Raw genomic sequence first — 18,905 nt, 5'->3', positions numbered from 1 at the left:
AGTTGCACAGCACATGGAGACTTTTATAATACTCCTGGTGTGTATACCTACGGCAACATCACTGATTTGAAAATGTTGAATAATCCGAACATTTGAAAATAATCCATTGATATATATATATATATATATTTCTGATACAACATTTATGAAATATTGACTTAGAATATAAGCAAGTACTTAAGTATGTAGACCCATCAAATATTTTCCATTTCAGTGTCGAATAAAATGGGATTTTATTATCATTTCTCTATAACAGAATTCACCCTTTCTTCACACGTGTACATTACATGTACAAGAACATATACTATTTAGTGATTTTGGGACTCATTTATTTGAGACCTGGACTCATGCTTTTCATGTGGGACTCATTAAAATTCTGAGAACCCAATATATCTTTTAGTGTAAGGTCTCATAAAAATGTTTGAATTGTTAGTCTGGACTTGGTGGAAAAAATGCCTACAAAACTTACTGCTATTTTAGTCAATTGTATGAAAATATTTTCTGTATCACTAATGGATACGTACCTGTACATTTTTATGCACCAGCAGCATTTCATTGAATCAATATATACATATATCACTCTACATTGGTACAGAAATCATCTATTCACTTCAGAAAGAGAAATTGAGGGATTTTTTTCCAATCTTCAGAACATGGCAGCATTTTTTCATAAGTTGAATTTACTTACTGTCATCACAGTGAATTTTTAAGTCCTTGACTTGTGCTTTGCCAGTGAGACTCACATAAATTTTTAGAACCTACTATTATCTCTGAGAAATGGGACTCATCAAAATTTTGTAAAAAAGGCGCTCTGGACTCATTTGAATAAATGATACCAAATTCCTTCATCAGTATACAGTTAGATCAGTTATATATACACTAACTAGTTATAACTAACTAGTTGTCTACACTAACTAGTTATATGCACTAACTAGTTATCTAGAGGCCATAGACCAATATAAGCCAGGTATTGTTGAAAGTTCTATATCATTGATTATTAGTATTGATTAAATTTAGTTACATTCCATTATAACAGAGCAAAATCAATCCCCTTGTAAAGTGAGAATTTCACTTCTAGTCTAGCTGGTTTGATGTTGATTGTTAGTTACTTTTTATTTCATTCCTTTTTATCACTTACATGTCTGGTAAAATGGTCAGTAGTGAAAATGGGATGATTGGGTCATTCTAAATGGTACCTATACCAGACATGCTAACCTGCAGTAAACAGTTGTACATATCTCTTGCTATTAAATGCATGAGTTGCAGTAATTTTGACCATATTTGAATGATTTAGTTCTTTTGGCTGTTAGTTAGGACTTCATACAATGACATTCAAATTGAAATAATGACTTAGCCATGTTTTGCAAACTTGTAAAATTTAATTGGACTGTGATAATTATGAAAAGGATATTTCTATAAAAATGATTATAATGGAAATTTACCTGTGACCTTGCCCACATTTTGAGAACCAATTAATGTTCTTTTTGAAAAGAGATCCCTGTATTTTTCTGACATTTTTTAAGGAAAATGAGTATCTTACTTTTTTTGTCTTGAAATTGATGCTGCTTTGTATTAGAAGAGTGACTTTTTAAAAGAGAAATAAACAATACAACATAATTGTGATTTGGGCCTTTAAGCAGACCCAAATATATCTAGGTGCTAGATTAGTCTAAATTATGAAAGTTACAGTCTTTCCTCTAGAACTTTGAAGTGGTAGAAAGAGAAGTGTCTTGGTCAAAATGTACATGTAATGGATCAGGTCTGAATCAAGATGAGGGGGCCTATAAACTTGTGCAGATGATGACAGTTTAAGTTTTTTTTAAAGTTATAGACATACTCATTAATCTTAAGATGATAAATAACCCTGTTTAGAGTGGTGAGTATGTGTAGTTTATTCTGTAAAAACAAAATTTGGTTTTATTTTGATCAAAAGATCATTGATTGCTTTTAACCAAGGGTTTCAGTTGACCCGTGTCATTTGATAATTTTTTGAAGTTCATTTACAAATATGAAGGATAAAATGTATGAAATAGACATTTCCATCAGAACTCCTTTTTGGGAGTCAGATACCTAGTTCCCAGGATCTCTTCTATCCAATACCCTGTCAGCCTGTAATGTGAAAACATTGAAAAAAGCTGCAGGTTATAGGATAAATATTGAGATGAAGAATTATTTCTTCTGTATACAAAAACACTAGTTATATAAAGTTGTACATATACGGTTGAAGCATACTTGGATTGCAGTGTATTTTAAGTGACAGTAGATGATGAAGAGTGTAGAATTGAGATGATACAGGCTGATTTGGATGAAGGAGACTGGAACCATTGTTCTGTCTGGGAAACAAGATCAATGTACATGTGGTTTTACTGGCAGCAGGCTGTAGCCACAGTTCTACAGAAACCAGTGTACAATTATAGGTCCTTTTCATTTTAATGGATATTTCCACAACATTTTTCATCTTGATTAAAAAGTTAGACACTAAGATTTTTTTTACATCTAATATTTGAACTGAATCTATTATATGAATACTTGATATTTTTCCCAGAAAATTGTCATGTTTAAAATCTGTGAAATAACTGTCCGTAATACTTTCCATGGTTAAGACTCTCACAGTTTTACTGAAAGCTTGAGAGAAAAATACCTTTTTTTCAGGAGTCATGTAATGGTGAGTAATTAAAAGTCACTCATCATGGTGTCAAATTTTGGAGATTCAATCCATAGCAAAGACTACAGCTAAGCAGGAAGGATGTTTTATTTAGGGGTAAGAAAGGAAGGACAACAGCTTTTTTAGAGGTAAAAAAGGATGGACAAATGGTTTGTTTAGAGGTCAAAAAGGATGGACAAATGGTTTGTTTAGAGGTCAAAAAGGATGGACAAATGGTTTGTTTAGAGGTCAAAAAGGATGGACAAATGGTTTGTTTAGAGGTCAAAAAGGATGAACAAATAGTTTGTTTAGAGGTCAAAAAGGATGAACAAATGGTTTGTTAAGAGGTCAAAAAGGATGGACAAATGGTTTGTTTAGTGATAAGATATGATGGACAAAGGGTTTGTTAAGTGATCAGATAGGACAGACAAAGGGTTTGTTTAGTGATCAAATAGGACGGACAAAGGTTTTGTTTAGTGATCAGATAGGACAGACAAAGGGTTTGTTTAGTGATCAGATAGGACAGACAAAGGGTTTGTTTAGAGGTCAGATAGGACGGACAAAGGGTTTGTTTAGTGATCAGATAGGACAGACAAAGGGTTTGTTTAGAGGTCAGATAGGACGGACAAAGGGTTTTGTTTAGACAAAGGGTTTGTTTAGTGATCAGAAAGGATGGACAAAGGGTTTGTTTAGAGGTCAGATGGGATGGACAAAGGGTTTGTTTAGAGGTCAGATGGGATGGACAAAGGGTTTGTTTAGTGATCAGAAAGGATGGACAAAGGGTTTGTTTAGTGATCAGAAAGGATGGACAAAGGGTTTGTTTAGAGGTCAGATAGGACAGACAAAGGGTTTGTTTAGAGGTCAGATAGGACAGACAAAGAGTTTGTTTAGAGGTCAGATAGGATGGACAAAGGGTTTGTTTAGAGGTCAGATAGGACGGACAAAGGGTTTGTTTAGTGATCAGATAGGACGGACAAAGGGTTTGTTTAGTGATCAAAAAGGGTTTGTTTAGAGGTCAGATAGGATGGACAAAGGGTTTGTTTAGAGGTCAGATAGGATGGACAAAGGTTTTGTTTAGTGATCAGATAGGACAGACAAAGGGTTTGTTTGTTTAGAGACAAAGGGTTTGTTTAGTGATCAGGGTTTGTTTATGGGGTTTGTTTAGTGATCAGATGGACAAAAGGGTTTGTTTAGAGGTCAGATAGGACAGACAAAGGGTTTGTTTAGAGGTCAGATAGGACAGACAAAGGGTTTGTTTAGTGATCAGATAGGACGGACAAAGGTTTTGTTTAGTGATCAGAAAGGATGGACAAAGGGTTTGTTTAATGATCAGATAGGACAGACAAAGGGTTTGTTTAGTGATCAGATAGGACGGACAAAGGGTTTGTTTAGAGGTCAGATAGGACAGACAAAGGGTTTGTTTAGATAGAGGTCAGATAGGACAGACAAAGGGTTTGTTTAGAGGTCAGATAGGACAGACAAAGGGTTTGTTTAGAGGTCAGATAGGACAGACAAAGGGTTTGTTTAGAGGTCAGATAGGACAGACAAAGGGTTTGTTTGGAGGTCAGATAGGACAGACAAATTGTTTGTTTAGTGATCAGATGGGACGAACAAAGGGTTTGTTTAGTGATTAGAAAGGATGGACAAAGGGTTTGTTTAGAGGTCAGATAGGACAGACAAAGGGTTTGTTTAGATAGAGGTCAGATAGGACGGACAAAGGGTTTGTTTAGTGATCAGATGGAATGGACAAAGGGTTTGTTTAGAGGTTAGATAGGACAGACAAAGGGTTTGTTTAGAGGTCAGATAGGACAGACAAAGGGTTTGTTTAGAGGTCAGATAGGACAGACAAAGGGGTTTGTCTGTATAATGTTTGCTTTTAAATATTTGTCTCAATTTATTTAATCAATTTATTTTCCTCTCAGTGGCCTATCTTTTAGCCTACGGAATACTAGCATCTCTAGATATAAGTATTGTTTATATATGCATCTGGTTCTGTGCTGGGTATCAATAGCCATTTGTGTTTTAAACTTATGTCAATACTTGGGGACAGAATTGCACACCTTCCTCGTAGGAGGTTACTTTAAATTTCAAAGGCAAAAAGCAAGTTAGTGCCATTTGAAATGTAAGGAACTTGAAAGGTATTTTTGAAAACGAGAAGAAGGAATTAAGATTTCAACTATATTATGTATAAAGACTGTTCCCTGAATCCTAAGATTTCTCTAATCCCAAAACATACACCCAAAAATTTTAGAGTGTAGGTTATGATCCAAATTGAACAAAAAACAAGTAATTATTGATACCAAGAAAAAGGCATTTTCTACTTTTATTCAGATTTGATAAAAATAGATTTTTTAGAAATGAATTAATTGAATATGTTAAAAATGCTAAAGTCTTTGGATTTCAACAGTTAAAAATGTGACCATATGAAATCTTCTAAGATGAGACTCAAATAAAAACTGGGAAAATTTGCATGTCCTAGTTGTTAATACTTTTAACATTGAAGTTCAGTTGTAAACATTATCAAAACCACATGAATGAAACATGTCACCAGCCATTTAACTTCATCACTTAACCTTTCAAGTACTTAAGTAGACATAATTACATTACTTGAGGTTATACATGTGCTGTGAACTACTAAATATATTGTAGTGTGTTAGGCTGTGTTTGAAGCATTGTTTACCTGATGTAAGTTGTAAACAAATGATCTTTGTAAACAAGTGTTACGTATTCCCTACTCTTGTTACCAACACAGCAGGTAATATCTGGAGCTGGTTTGGGAATTCTGTTTTGTTTATGTGTAATGTGCCTAAAAGTTTAAACACCTGTATTTATAAACAATGTGCCATATATATCCTGTAGTAAATCCTGTATGTCAACATCATACCTCTGACTTAAAGTCCATGGGAAGGGAAGAGGGGGAGGGGACTCAGTAAAAGCTAATTATGGGTGGGCTTATTACAAGACAGTGATATATTAGTAATTCTACTAAACAGCAACAGAAATGGTTGGGCTTATTACAAGACAACAATATATTGATAATTCTACTAAACGGCAATAGAGCTGGCTGGGCTTATTACAAGACAATTTATTGATAATTCTACTGAACAGAATTAGATATAGATTGGCTAATAACAGGGCTTAAGCTTATTGTGTTTTAGATCTCTTACCATTTTCCTTGAGATATCTGTTGGTTTTAATAGTATTGGAATCCCTGAACATAATTAAAGTTCTACTTGGGATGCTTGTAGGATTTACAAGGGAGTTTTCTAGCAATTAATTAAGACAGAAATGTTTATTCTTGTGATTGTAATTACACCATGGTTAGGAAAACAACAATCTGTCAGTGTTGCAGCATCATGTATACATAGACAAGTGATTGCCTGTCATCTACTTTATAGTCATGTGCATGAACACACCTGTGAAATTCTCACCTATGATTAAATATTTACACATTCATTTTGTGTATTACCTGTGAGCTCTGGACCATAGAGTTTGTACATCCTCATATAGCCTGTTCTCTCATGATCAATGGAGCATCCAACACTTGACAAAAGTCAATTTCTGCAAATTTGTAGGATATTAGTCATCAATGTTTCAACACACACAAAAATAAAAACATTACCCGATATGTATCTTTAGTATTTACAAACAGGTTGACATTATGAAAAATGAAATTCAAGCAAATAACTTTTTATTCACATTTCATCTATGCTTTGTCCCTCATTATCCAACTATTGCAGTCTTATGTCTTGTACCATGCACCCACATACCTGTACTCCTGATGTCACTACATACATACCTGTACACCTAATGTCACCACCTACATACCTGTACTCCTGATGTCACCACCTTCATACCTGTACACCTGATGTCACCACCTACATACCTGTACTCCTGATGTCACCACCTACATACCTGTACACCTGATGTCATTACATACCTGTACTCCTGATGTCACTACCTACATACCTGTACTCCTGATGTCATTACATACATACCTGTACTCCTGATGTCACCACCTACATACCTGTACACCTGATGTCACCACGTACATACCTGTACACCTGATGTCCCCACCTACATACCTGTACACCTGATGTCCCCACCTACATACCTGTACTTCTGATGTCACCACCTACATACCTGTACTCCTGATGTCACCACCTACATACCTGTACTCCTGATGTCACCACCTACATACCTGTACACCTAATGTCACCAACTACATACCTGTATACCTGATGTCATTACATACATACCTGTACACCTGATGTCACCACGTACATACCTGTATACCTGATGTCATTACATACATACCTGTACACTTGATGTCACTGTTTAAATACTCTGTGGTATTTTAGGTTGATGTTGCATCACATATAACTAGAAGTGTGCTACAAATGTGCACAATGAAGATTAAAGTGATGTCAATGAATAATGTTTGACATTTATGAGTGAAGTAATTCTAGATAAATTATAATTACCAATAAGGGGAGAAGTAAACGTCATTGAATTATGATTACCAATTAAGGATGAAGTTAATGCCATTGAATTATGATTAAAAATTCATAAAAAATCATATACTACTGGAGGATCCCTAGTCAAACCCTGTTGAAATAAATGAAACAAATCTGAAAACAGGTTCACAGTACAGAAGATGAAACAAGAATATAATTTTTGGAAAGCACGAATCCCTTCTTTTCTGAATTTCCTGAAACATAGTTAAAAATTTAGTTGTTAGAAAAAACTCTTTGTTTATTGTAAATAAATACCTTTGTCATGGTAATGATAAAATATATCCCATGATATTGTTTTTTAAATTAATGTTTGGTAATTGGTACTAGGTATGTTAGATATGTATGATTTTCAGAACTAAATTGCTAGAACTACTGACAGTAATTGATTGACACTTGATTTTATAGATAAATTGTATTTAAGAAATTGACTAGTACTAAAATCAATGTAACATCCAACTGTTTATCATATCATTGTCAAAAAGTACCCCATGAATTGATGAAAATAAAACTCCCAGGAAAAGACACGTTTTTACAGTATCGTTTTTTAAAACAAGAAAAATCCACCTGTTTATACTTGATAATGGAATAATAGACAACACAGCCATGCTTTGGTCGAGACAGTAATGGCTGGATCTGATAGCATTATATAAAACAGACAATCCATACATCTGGTAGATATGGATTATCTCTAGTACACACAGCCAGCTGTATACAGACAAAAAGTATTGCCAGGTTAACAGTATTACAAAATACAAAGATATTGTACAATTTTCCTTACATGTACATTTTAATTGCTTGTTGTGGGTGTATCATTGAATAAATCTGTGAATGTCTATTCTGCTTTTAACTCTGTGTGATACTTTACTAATGTTGATAGTAATGATGTTTATTCAGTATGGTATGATCATGTATAATGTACAGGTCTTGTAAAGAATTTTCTGTAGTGCATACAAGCAATACAACACTCAATGATATATTTTGTCGCTGAGAGGGTGGTGGTTTGATAGGGGGTGGGGAGAGTTAAATCATTCTCATTTTTCATGTAATGTGTATTTTAAAATATTAAGTTGAGATTATGATGGATTTGCAAATTTCTTTGTTACTCGCATGTACAACTTTTTCATTCATAAATATATTCAACTTGTATTTTGCTCATATTATACCCTCCTAAAGTTGTTTAAGAATGAAGCTAATCTCTTTGCTTTAAGTTAGAGTTAATATGAAGATCCACAGACTTATTGTCAGATACCATTTACCTGTAATAAGCTGTCCTCTCTGCTTTAAGTTAGAGTTGATTTGAAGATCCAGACTTGTTTCAGTACCATTTACTTGCTATAAAGTGATCTCTCTGCTTTTAAGTGGGAGATGTTTTACAGAATGACTATGGTAATTTGCATGTGATAGACTGCCAGTATAATTGGGTAGATCTATGTCCAGGACATGAGTTAGTTATTTTTAATTAAATGGTTTAACCCAAGGGTCACGTGTGATAAAATACTGTCGTGTGACTATTTCATTGATAAAATAGCTATATAGATATATGTCTCGTGAATTTTGGTAAGCTTTACAAATTTACAACAACATTTTACAAATTTAAATCATAGAGCTTATTGCTTTCAGTATATATGTTATCTTAGTAAGTGATAGACATTTGTATGAAAAAAAGGAAAAAAGATATTTAAATTAAGTTTCCTTGAAAGTATGGAAAATGATTTAATAATTTTATCACAAGTTACAAATCAACTCACTTTGTTTTAGTTTGAAAAAAATAATTATTTCAGCAAGGTATGTAATCAAAAGTAGTTACAAATAGCTAATGAAAAAATAATAACAAATACAATAAATTGTACAGCCCCATATAGAGACGGTGTTACCGTGATATACAGCCCCATATAGAGACGGTGTTACCGTGATATACAGCCCCATATAGAGACGGTGTTACCGTGATATACAGCCCCATATAGAGACGGTGTTACCGTGATATACAGACCCATATAGAGACAGTGTTACCATGATATACAGACCCATATAGAGGCAGTGTTACCGTGATATACAGCCCCATATAGAGACGGTGTTACCGTGATATACAGACCCATATAGAGACGGTGTTACCATGATATACAGACCCATATAGAGACGGTGTTACCGTGATATACAGCCCCATATAGAGACGGTGTTACCGTGATATACAGCCCCATATAGAGACGGTGTTACCGTGATATACAGCCCCATATAGAGACGGTGTTACCGTGATATACAGCCCCATATAGAGACGGTGTTACCGTGATATTCAGACCCACATAGAGACGGTGTTACCGTGATATACAGCCCCATATAGAGACGGTTACCGTGATATACCGCCCCATCTAGAGACGGTGTTACCGTGATATACAGCCCCATATAGAGACGGTGTTACCGTGATATACAGCCCCATATAGAGACGGTGTTACCGTGATATACAGACCCATATAGAGACGGTGTTACCGTGATATACAGCCCCATATAGAGACGGTGTTACCGTGATATACAGCCCCATATAGAGACGGTGTTACCGTGATATACAGACCCATATAGAGACGGTGTTACCGTGATATACAGACCCATATAGAGACGGTGTTACCGTGATATACAGACCCATATAGAGACGGTGTTACCGTGATATACAGCCCCATATAGAGACGGTGTTACCGTGATATACAGCCCCATATAGAGACGGTGTTACCGTGATATACAGCCCCATATAGAGACAGTGTTACCATGATATACAGCCCCATATAGAGACGGTGTTACCGTGATATACAGCCCCATATAGAGACAGTGTTACCATGATATACAGCCCCATATAGAGACAGTGTTACCATGATATACAGACCCATATAGAGGCAGTGTTACCATGATATACAGACCCATATAGAGGCAGTGTTACCATGATATACAGACCCATATAGAGACAGTGTTACCATGATATACAGACCCATATAGAGACAGTGTTACCATGATATACAGACCCATATAGAGACAGTGTTACCATGATATACAGACCCATATAGAGGCAGTGTTACCATGATATACAGCCCCATATAGAGACAGTGTTACCATGATATACAGACCCATATAGAGGCAGTGTTACCATGATATACAGACCCATATAGAGACATAGTTACCATGATATACAGACCCATATAGAGACAGTGTTACCATGATATACAGACCCATATAGAGGCAGTGTTACCATGATATACAGACCCATATAGAGGCAGTGTTACCATGATATACAGCCCCATATAGAGATGGTGTTACCATGATATATAGACCCATATAGAGACAGTGTTACCATGATATACAGCCCCATATAGAGACATTGTTACCATGATATACAGACCCATATAGAGACAGTGTTACCATGATATACAGCCCGATATAGAGACAGTGTTACCATGATATACAGCCCCATATATCCTGCTGCTGGAAACACGTAGATATACCTGGTATACAGGTGTAACAATCTCACATCAGTATCATCAACACAGTGTCACCAGCTCACCGGGTTTCTTCAGGTCCTTAGACACAATGATGTACCAGCTACGTTTCCAGAACTACTGAGCTGGTTTCAGCAATACTTGCTGGCTATAATTTTTATAGTTGCGGGTTATGTATATCAGGTTGAACTACCGCCCCTTTTCAGAAAGTTATGCCCCTTTGGGAACTCTGTTGGTGTCGGCGGGTTACGTTGACTGCTGCACGATACTGCCTGTTACTGACTTGTTCATTATTTGAAAACTTCAGAATCAATTTTTGGAAGTAAATATAACATACAATGATCTATAAATATGTACAGATGTGATAACTATAAATAGAATTGCTTTCCTTGATAAGGCTTTCAAACATGCTGTCACCCTTGATTTAGAAGGTCATGACCAGGTGTTAGATGATAATGCTTTCAAACATGCTGTCACCCTTGATTTAGAAGGTCATGACCAGGTGTTAGATGATAATGCTTTCAAACATGCTGTCACCCTTGATTTAGAAGGTCATGACCAGGTGTTAGATGACTAAAGGTTGGCTACACTGACAATAAAGACCTGGTCAGATACAGGCACAAAAAGTAAATTATAAAATCCTTTTAAATGAGTTTTTAGAGAATGGGTTTTTAGTATTAAATGAGTTTTTACAGTATTGAAGGAGTTTTTACAGTATTAAATGAGTTTTTACAGTATTAAATGAGTTTTCAGTATTGGCTTTTTGTCCATCGAGACCAGAATTTTTTAAAAAGCTTTCAGTTAAATCTAAAATTGACTCCTAGTAAGGGTTATCATGTGATACACAATAAAAGGCCCTTTCCTTGGTCTTTTTTAGAAGTTTATGGTTTACAAATAATCTTGACGGCAATGACCTGATGAGATATGATGCTACATATGAATCAATCTACATTTATCATTTTGTTATATAAATCATCTCTGTCCAAGCAGTATTTTCCTTCTTTACTCCTTCCTAACTCATAACTCGCAAGCTCCGTGACGGAGGAGCTTAAACGTGAAGTCATTGCAGCCATTGGGCTGGTGCTAGATTGTCTGTGATAATGGCTGTGGGCAGTCTTAGGGGAATATTTGCTCAGCATCTTCATCCTTGTAATTATATTTTTTTTAATGGTGATCATCGATCAAATGAAAATCTAAGGGATTTGTCAGTTTCCTTTGCAAAATGCTGTTGCTATGGACATTTCCTTTAAAAAAAATACTTAAAATATTTGATTTGCTAAATTGTGTACACGCATATCAAGCCTGCAGAACTAGGAGGCAAGCTGATGGTAACAGTTATTGTCTCAGTGAAACTGTAGACGGTAAAGTGTGCTGGGAAACTGTCAAAGGTGATGATGGTGTTAGTTGTAGACTGAAGCACTCGTCATCCATCGACTGTAAAATGTTTATTCACCATGCTAGCTTTATAAGGCAATAAGCCTGTGTCTTGTGATAAGCCCAGTCTATTGCTGTTGATCAGTAGAAATACGGTTACATGCTGAATATATTTTTCAAACAATAAACTCTGTATGTCTGATAATAAGCCCATCCCTATCTATTGCTGTTCAATAGACTTACACAAAAATGCTATTATATTTTCCTGTAATGAAGACATCTTCATGTTCAGTGGAATAAAAACTAATGTTATTTTGATTTCCTGTAATAAGCCCACCCAAATCAATATCTCTGTTCAATGGACTTACACACAAATATTATTATATTTTACTGTACTAAGCCCACCCCTATCTATTGCTGTTCAATAGACTTACACACAAATGCTATTGTATTTTACTGTAATAAGCCCACCCCTATCTATTGCTTTTTCAATTGACATATACACAAATATTATTATATTTTACTCTAATAAGCACACTAACATTTATTGCTGTTCAGTGGAATAAAAACCAAATGATGTTTTGATTTCCTGTAATAAGCCCACTTCTGATGTTAAGTCTGTCTTTCTTGATCACTGGGCTTATTGTAATGTGAATACTGTATAGTATATAACTTGTAAGCTAAATGTATACAGTAATCAGTTTCGAAGTAGTATCTATAGGTGACACATGTTTCAGAAACTGAATGTTTTTGATTAATTAAATGGTGATGTTTGATACATCATTGCATTTCCAAAAATTGGCATATTTGAATAAAATAAAATGAAAACAATGATTTTTTCTAAAACAAAAGGATGACCAGGAAAACTGAAAATTATTTTCAATGTTGGATGTGAAACATAGACCATGGATATATGTAAATTATAGAAAAAAATGCCTCTTATTGCCGGAGAAATTGATGTTCTCATTGGATAAAAAGCTAGAGTTAATTAGGGTAAGCATATCTGTTGTAATTGAATGGACCGGAAAATGTAGGGCGTCAATTGTTTGATGGAGTGGGTTTTCTCTTGAAAGGACATGAAAATGTAGGGAAGATCATTTGCCAAACCAAGTGTGTTTTCTCTAAGAACTCGCACACCTTTAATCTGGATCAACATGAGTGATTAGTATACATTCAAATAACTTGTTTCAGAGTTGTTGTAAAATAAAAAATAAGATATTTTCATAGATATAATAAAAGTTAAAAAAAAGCCTTATAGGACATGAAAACCAACATCTTTCTTGAACTTGGAAGCTTCTGTTTTACGGAAGAAGACAACAAAATTTTGATTGGATTTAGATTGGGTAGACAAGTAAATGTGTTTCATTGGAAAAGCTTGACTTTGAATGGACAAGAAAACATGTCTGATAGGAAAAGAAAGCTTGAGTTTCATTGGACAAGCCAGCAAATTTGTGTCTGCGACTGGACCAGAAATCTGCATGATGTCTAATAAGATTTGGCAGCTTCTGCTTGATTGGACAAGAAAGTACATCTTTGATTTCACAAATGATCCAGAATTTGATTGGGCAAGAAAGTATGTATCTGATTGTACAAATAATCAAGAATTTGATTGGACAAGCAAGTTGGTATCTGATTGTACAAATAATCAAGAATTTGATTGGACAAGCAAGTTGGTATCTGATTGTACAAATAATCAAGAATTTGATTGGACAAGCAAGTTGGTATCTGATTGTACAAATAATCAAGAATTTGATTGGACAAGCAAGTTGGTATCTGATTGTACAAATAATCAAGAATTTGATTGGACAAGCAAGTTGGCATCTGATTGTACAAATAATCAAGAATTTGATTGGACAAGCAAGTTGGCATCTGATTGTACAAATAATCAAGAATTTGATTGGACAAGCAAGTTGGTATCTGATTGTACAAATAATCAAGAATTTGATTGGACAAGCAAGTTGGTATCTGATTGTACAAATAATCAAGAATTTGATTGGACAAGCAAGTTGGTATCTGATTGTACAAATAATCAAGAATTTGATTGGACAAGCAAGTTGGTATCTGATTGTACAAATAATCAAGAATTTGATTGGACAAGCAAGTTGGTATCTGATTGTACAAATAATCAAGAATTTGATTGGACAATCAAGTTGGTATCTGATTGTACAAATAATCAAGAATTTGATTGGACAAGCAAGTTGGTATCTGATTGTACAAATAATCAAGAATTTGATTGGACAAGCAAGTTGGTATCTGATTGTACAAATAATCAAGAATTTGATTGGACAAGCAAGTTGGTATCTGATTGTACAAATAAACAAGAATTTGATTGGACAAGCAAGTTGGTATCTGATTGTACAAATAGACCAGAATTTGATTGGACAAGCAAATTTGAGTCTAATTCAGGACAAGGAAACTATTTTCCAGTAGAGTAGGACTATGCTGTGCGTTACATATATCTAATCGTTGGTGATAAATGTTACTGACATGTACAAAAGTAATTAAGTTATAAACTGACTGAGCAAGTTTAAATTAAAAAAGTATTTGATTATTCTCTCAGCTTAGTTGTTAGGTCTTAGCAACATATTTTTTCATCATTTTGTCAATTTTTGAATTCAAGTTGGAGATTACTCTGGAGGAGATCTTGATTAGATAATAAGTGTTACTCTGATTCAAGGTTACTTGACTTTTGACACGAAGATAGCAATTTTTTCTCTTATTTTGTCCTTGGATGGTTCAGTACTTTTTCTAAGAACCGTTGATTTTAAACTTTTGATTTACAGCTGAAAAATCGCAGAATGACTTTATTTCACTAGGATAATGTCCATGATTATGTGTCACACTTCGTTTATACATCCCGGGCTTTTAAGAAAAAAACCAAACAAGCCCTACCACTCAGATACCTATCAATACTTTCGTCTTTGTTTTATGATAAACACGAAAGGCTTATTTTTCTGCATGTAAACAATTTCCCCATTTAATACCAAAATCAGAATTATAAGCCATATTTTATTTTCACTGTTGGTGAGTACAAATTTAAATTCTAACAATTTTTTTTATTTACAGTTTAACCCTTCATTATCTATCACATTAGATTAGGCGTTGGTGAAACAGACCCTGTTAAATGGAAAGAGATTATATACTCCATGTCTAAATATATTTATACAAATATTAGAAATTTGGTCTCGAAGTTGCCTTCCACCTAGACATCCAGGGTTTTGTTCTTTAATCACCTGCCCAGTGGTTTTCCATGTGTACTCCGGTTTCCTCCTACAGAAAGATCCGTCACACACTTCCATCCGGCCCAGCAAGTGTGATTTATAGAAGTTAGATAAACCTGTTTTGCAGTTGTTGTTTTGTATTTTGGAACTGCCATGTGGTCGAAGCTTATCACATGCACAATTGACCTTCGTGACATCGCACCCTGATGATTTTGGTTGCTGTAACATGTCACGCTTCCAGAAAGAATAAAAAATAGTGATCTAAACCAAGGATACCAGTACAGCAGTATGAGACGTCCATAAAAAGTTCTTTATGTGTACCTGTCCATCACCTGTTTGTGACGGAAACAGATCATCTGGAACTGTCATTTGCAACTGTATACAGGATGATTTTAAGATTGTAAATTTTCCGCGTATAATGCACACTTTTTCAAGCTTAAACTGTTGTGTCAAAAAGGGGGTGCGCACTATGCGCAGGAACATGCCATTCTTGGGGTTATCATTTCCGAGTTCTTCATCCGCCATATTGGATTACCTCCCTTCACATAGTTATATGTAAGAGTGGTTGGTCATATATGATATTTTGGAGATAAAAACAACAAACAATTTAAAGAAATTTTGAATGTTTTAATCATCGGCCATACACACTAGCGTTACGGTGAACTATTGGTCGAGGCTATAGTAGTATCTGAAGGTAGATCGAAAGTAAGTGGTGTTTGGTCGGTATTCCCAATCCTTGACGGGTCAATTTCATAGTTCTGCCTCATTTTGATGATGTATCGCTGGAATTCAATGAGTCTTTCTTCATAGTCGTCTGGAAGTTTTTGGGCGATTGTCCTTCTCCGGATACTCAGCATGTGTCTGTTCATAAATAAGACAGCCCATCCCATTGATGCCTAAAGTTGGTGACCCCATGACCTCTCTTGATCTGCATGGCCCGCAGGTACAGTTCTGTTGTACTGACAGCGATGCCGACATCTGGGCGATCGCATATGAAGTTGAACAGCTCTCTCTCCATCTCTGGGTGTTTCGCTGTCGCACCTCTGTCAGCCCTTCTGGTCAGTGGTTGGGCTTTAGACGTTCATCTTTTTTCTTCCATGCCCTGATATTTCACTCTGCAATGTTGACGTGGCGACCAGCGGCACAAAATTAAAGTCTCTCGGCGTAGTCAATGGTGTCCAGTTTTTCTTTCGATGTAAACGATGTTCGCTGTTTCCCATGTCAAAGTCGGTGTAAACAATCTATAATTTATCATAACAAGTTTGTTGGATAAAATTTCACATTTTCTTTATCATAACAAGTTTGTTTGATTAAATTTCACAATTTCTTTATCATAACAAGTTTGTTTGATTAAATTTCACAATTTCTTTATCATAACAAGTTTGTTTGATTGAATTTCACAATTTCTTTATCGTAACAAGTTTGTTTGATTAAATTTCACAATTTCTTTATTGTAACAAGTTTGTTTGATTAAATTTCACAATTTCTTTATTGTAACAAGTTTGTTTGATTAAATTTCACAATTTCTTTATTGTAACAAGTTTGTTTGATTAAATTTCACATTTTCTTTATCATAACAAGTTTGTTTGATTAAATTTCACAATTTCTTTATCATAACAAGTTTGTTTGATTGAATTTCACAATTTCTTTATTGTAACAAGTTTGTTTGATTAAATTTCACAATTTCTTTATCGTAACAAGTTTGTTTGATTAAATTTCACAATTTCTTTATCGTAACAAGTTTGTTTGATTAAATTTCACAATTTCTTTATTGTAACAAGTTAGATTAACTTTCAGAAAACAAACATTGTAATCCACAACTGTAATCATTGTTAGTTATTCTGTCTTTATTTGTAGTGACTGACTTCGGTAAACTTGCCTCGATCACAGTATTTTCCTGGAAATAAATTGTGCATGAAAGAAAGTTTGTTTAAAGTATTCTATGCTTGCTCTGGGAAAGCTATAGAATCAGAATATTGATTCTGTGTTCCAGAACGCTCCGGATTCTTGTTTAGATTTGCTGAATTTCCTTAAGGTCATGAACTTTAGTCTATTAATATCATCAGGTTAAAAGTCTCCTTTGATATATAAAACATTAACATATAAGAGTATGGTTACATCAACGATTGTATGCTTTATAGTGACAAAACAAAGCTTTACCCAAAGAAGTAATTATTGTGTTGAGCGACATCAGTGCAATATCACAGTGTTGCCTTGGTTTTGAATGTAATTTTGATAACATCAGGATAACCAGAATAAAAATATGATGGAAACAAATGAATTCTGATGACTTTACCTCAGAGTTAGAATTGAAAATTTCAAAATCAATATTTAAACTCTGAATTTAATCAAAATAATGTTTAAATAAAGAAACTAAAACCCCCCCCCAAAAAAACCAAACAGAAATAAGCAGAGAAATCATTGTAAATGCATACACAATTAATGACATTTAAAAAGACCTTTTCACGCTGTTTTTTGAAGTGTAAGTGACTTTAGCTTCATTCCTTCAACTGTTACAGTAATAACGTTTGATATCAGAATGGTTTTAACATCCAGTAAGCCCTCTCTGTGATATAGTATCTACTGTCTTAACCAGACACTGAAAAGCATTTCTGCAACATTTTCATTGGTGTACAATATATATTCCACAAGGGCTTCATGTGAGGGCTTTTTGTGGCAGATATTGGGGGCCCCATTCTTAATGGAAATCATTCCCAAAATTGCAATTTACTGCTGAAAATCTCCTCCTGATTCACTCCCCCATTCCCCCATTTGGTTTTGGGTCCCAGTATTATACAAAATATGGAAATTGAACCTATGTATAAAGGTCACCTATCTTTAAATATCACTTTTTCTGCTTCCTTGAGTGGCCTTCATAAACAGGTTTTATTATGTAGTAATTGAACCTTTGTATAAAGGTCACCTATCTATATAGACCACTTTTTCTGCTCCCATGATTGACCTTTATAGACAGGTTTGACTGAAGAAATTGGGGAAATGATTAGTTTCTGACTATAACAGTAGAACAAAGTATTTATCAATTAAACCTGGTGATAATGTTTGTGTAGTGTCTAAAAACATTGAAATTTTACCTTAGTGTCTTAAAAGTAAGCAAAACATTGATTAGACTAGCTGTGTTAGAAGTCTTTGAAAGGAGATTAAAAACTAGAGAATTTGAAGCATTATTTTGAAGACTTATAATGACAACTTTGCATCGGTAATGGTGGTCTAAGGAAATTGTTACATAGATTTATCAGCAGCGAGGCCATTGAAGAGTAAAGCAAGATGGGTTGTATGTTATTACAATAGAGAGGAAGACTTGCTCAACACTTCAAGCTCCTTTGATAACAGGTCGAATTGAAGTCTTTTTGAAAAATAGGAGCCTTCATGTGTTTCCATTTCATATGTGAATTTGTGACAAGAGTCTGAAGAATTGGAGCTGTTACAAGCTAAAATGAAAAATTTGCACTGGGTTTCATAAATCATGTATCAGTTAGAAATGAATTTCAGATCCTTTTTATTATATGGTCGATTCTTCACGCAGATGTGGTAGAAAATGGACATTTCTATATATCTATTGTCTCAAATGTTTCAATGTCATCTGTGGATATGTGACGGCAATTTATTAACTATATAAGTGACATTTAAAAAACTATATTTTACACATGCA

The 18,905-nt window shown here is 34.6% G+C and overlaps 1 protein-coding gene across 1 annotated transcript in view; it reads left to right on the top strand.

Annotated features, from left to right (window-relative positions):
• The window catches only part of LOC132557431 (kinesin-like protein KIF13B), a 307,507-nt gene that overhangs the window by 323 nt on the left and 288,279 nt on the right, over positions 1-18,905 (top strand). The window lies entirely within an intron of this gene.

Source organism: Ylistrum balloti, unplaced genomic scaffold, assembly GCF_031769215.1.
Source record: "Ylistrum balloti isolate Yb309-2 unplaced genomic scaffold, AGI_CSIRO_Ybal_v1 Utg370670, whole genome shotgun sequence".
NCBI classification, from domain to species: Eukaryota; Metazoa; Mollusca; class Bivalvia; order Pectinida; family Pectinidae; genus Ylistrum; species Ylistrum balloti.
The sequence above is the reverse complement of the archived record's forward strand: the minus strand, read 5'-3'. Positions and strand labels throughout refer to the sequence as shown.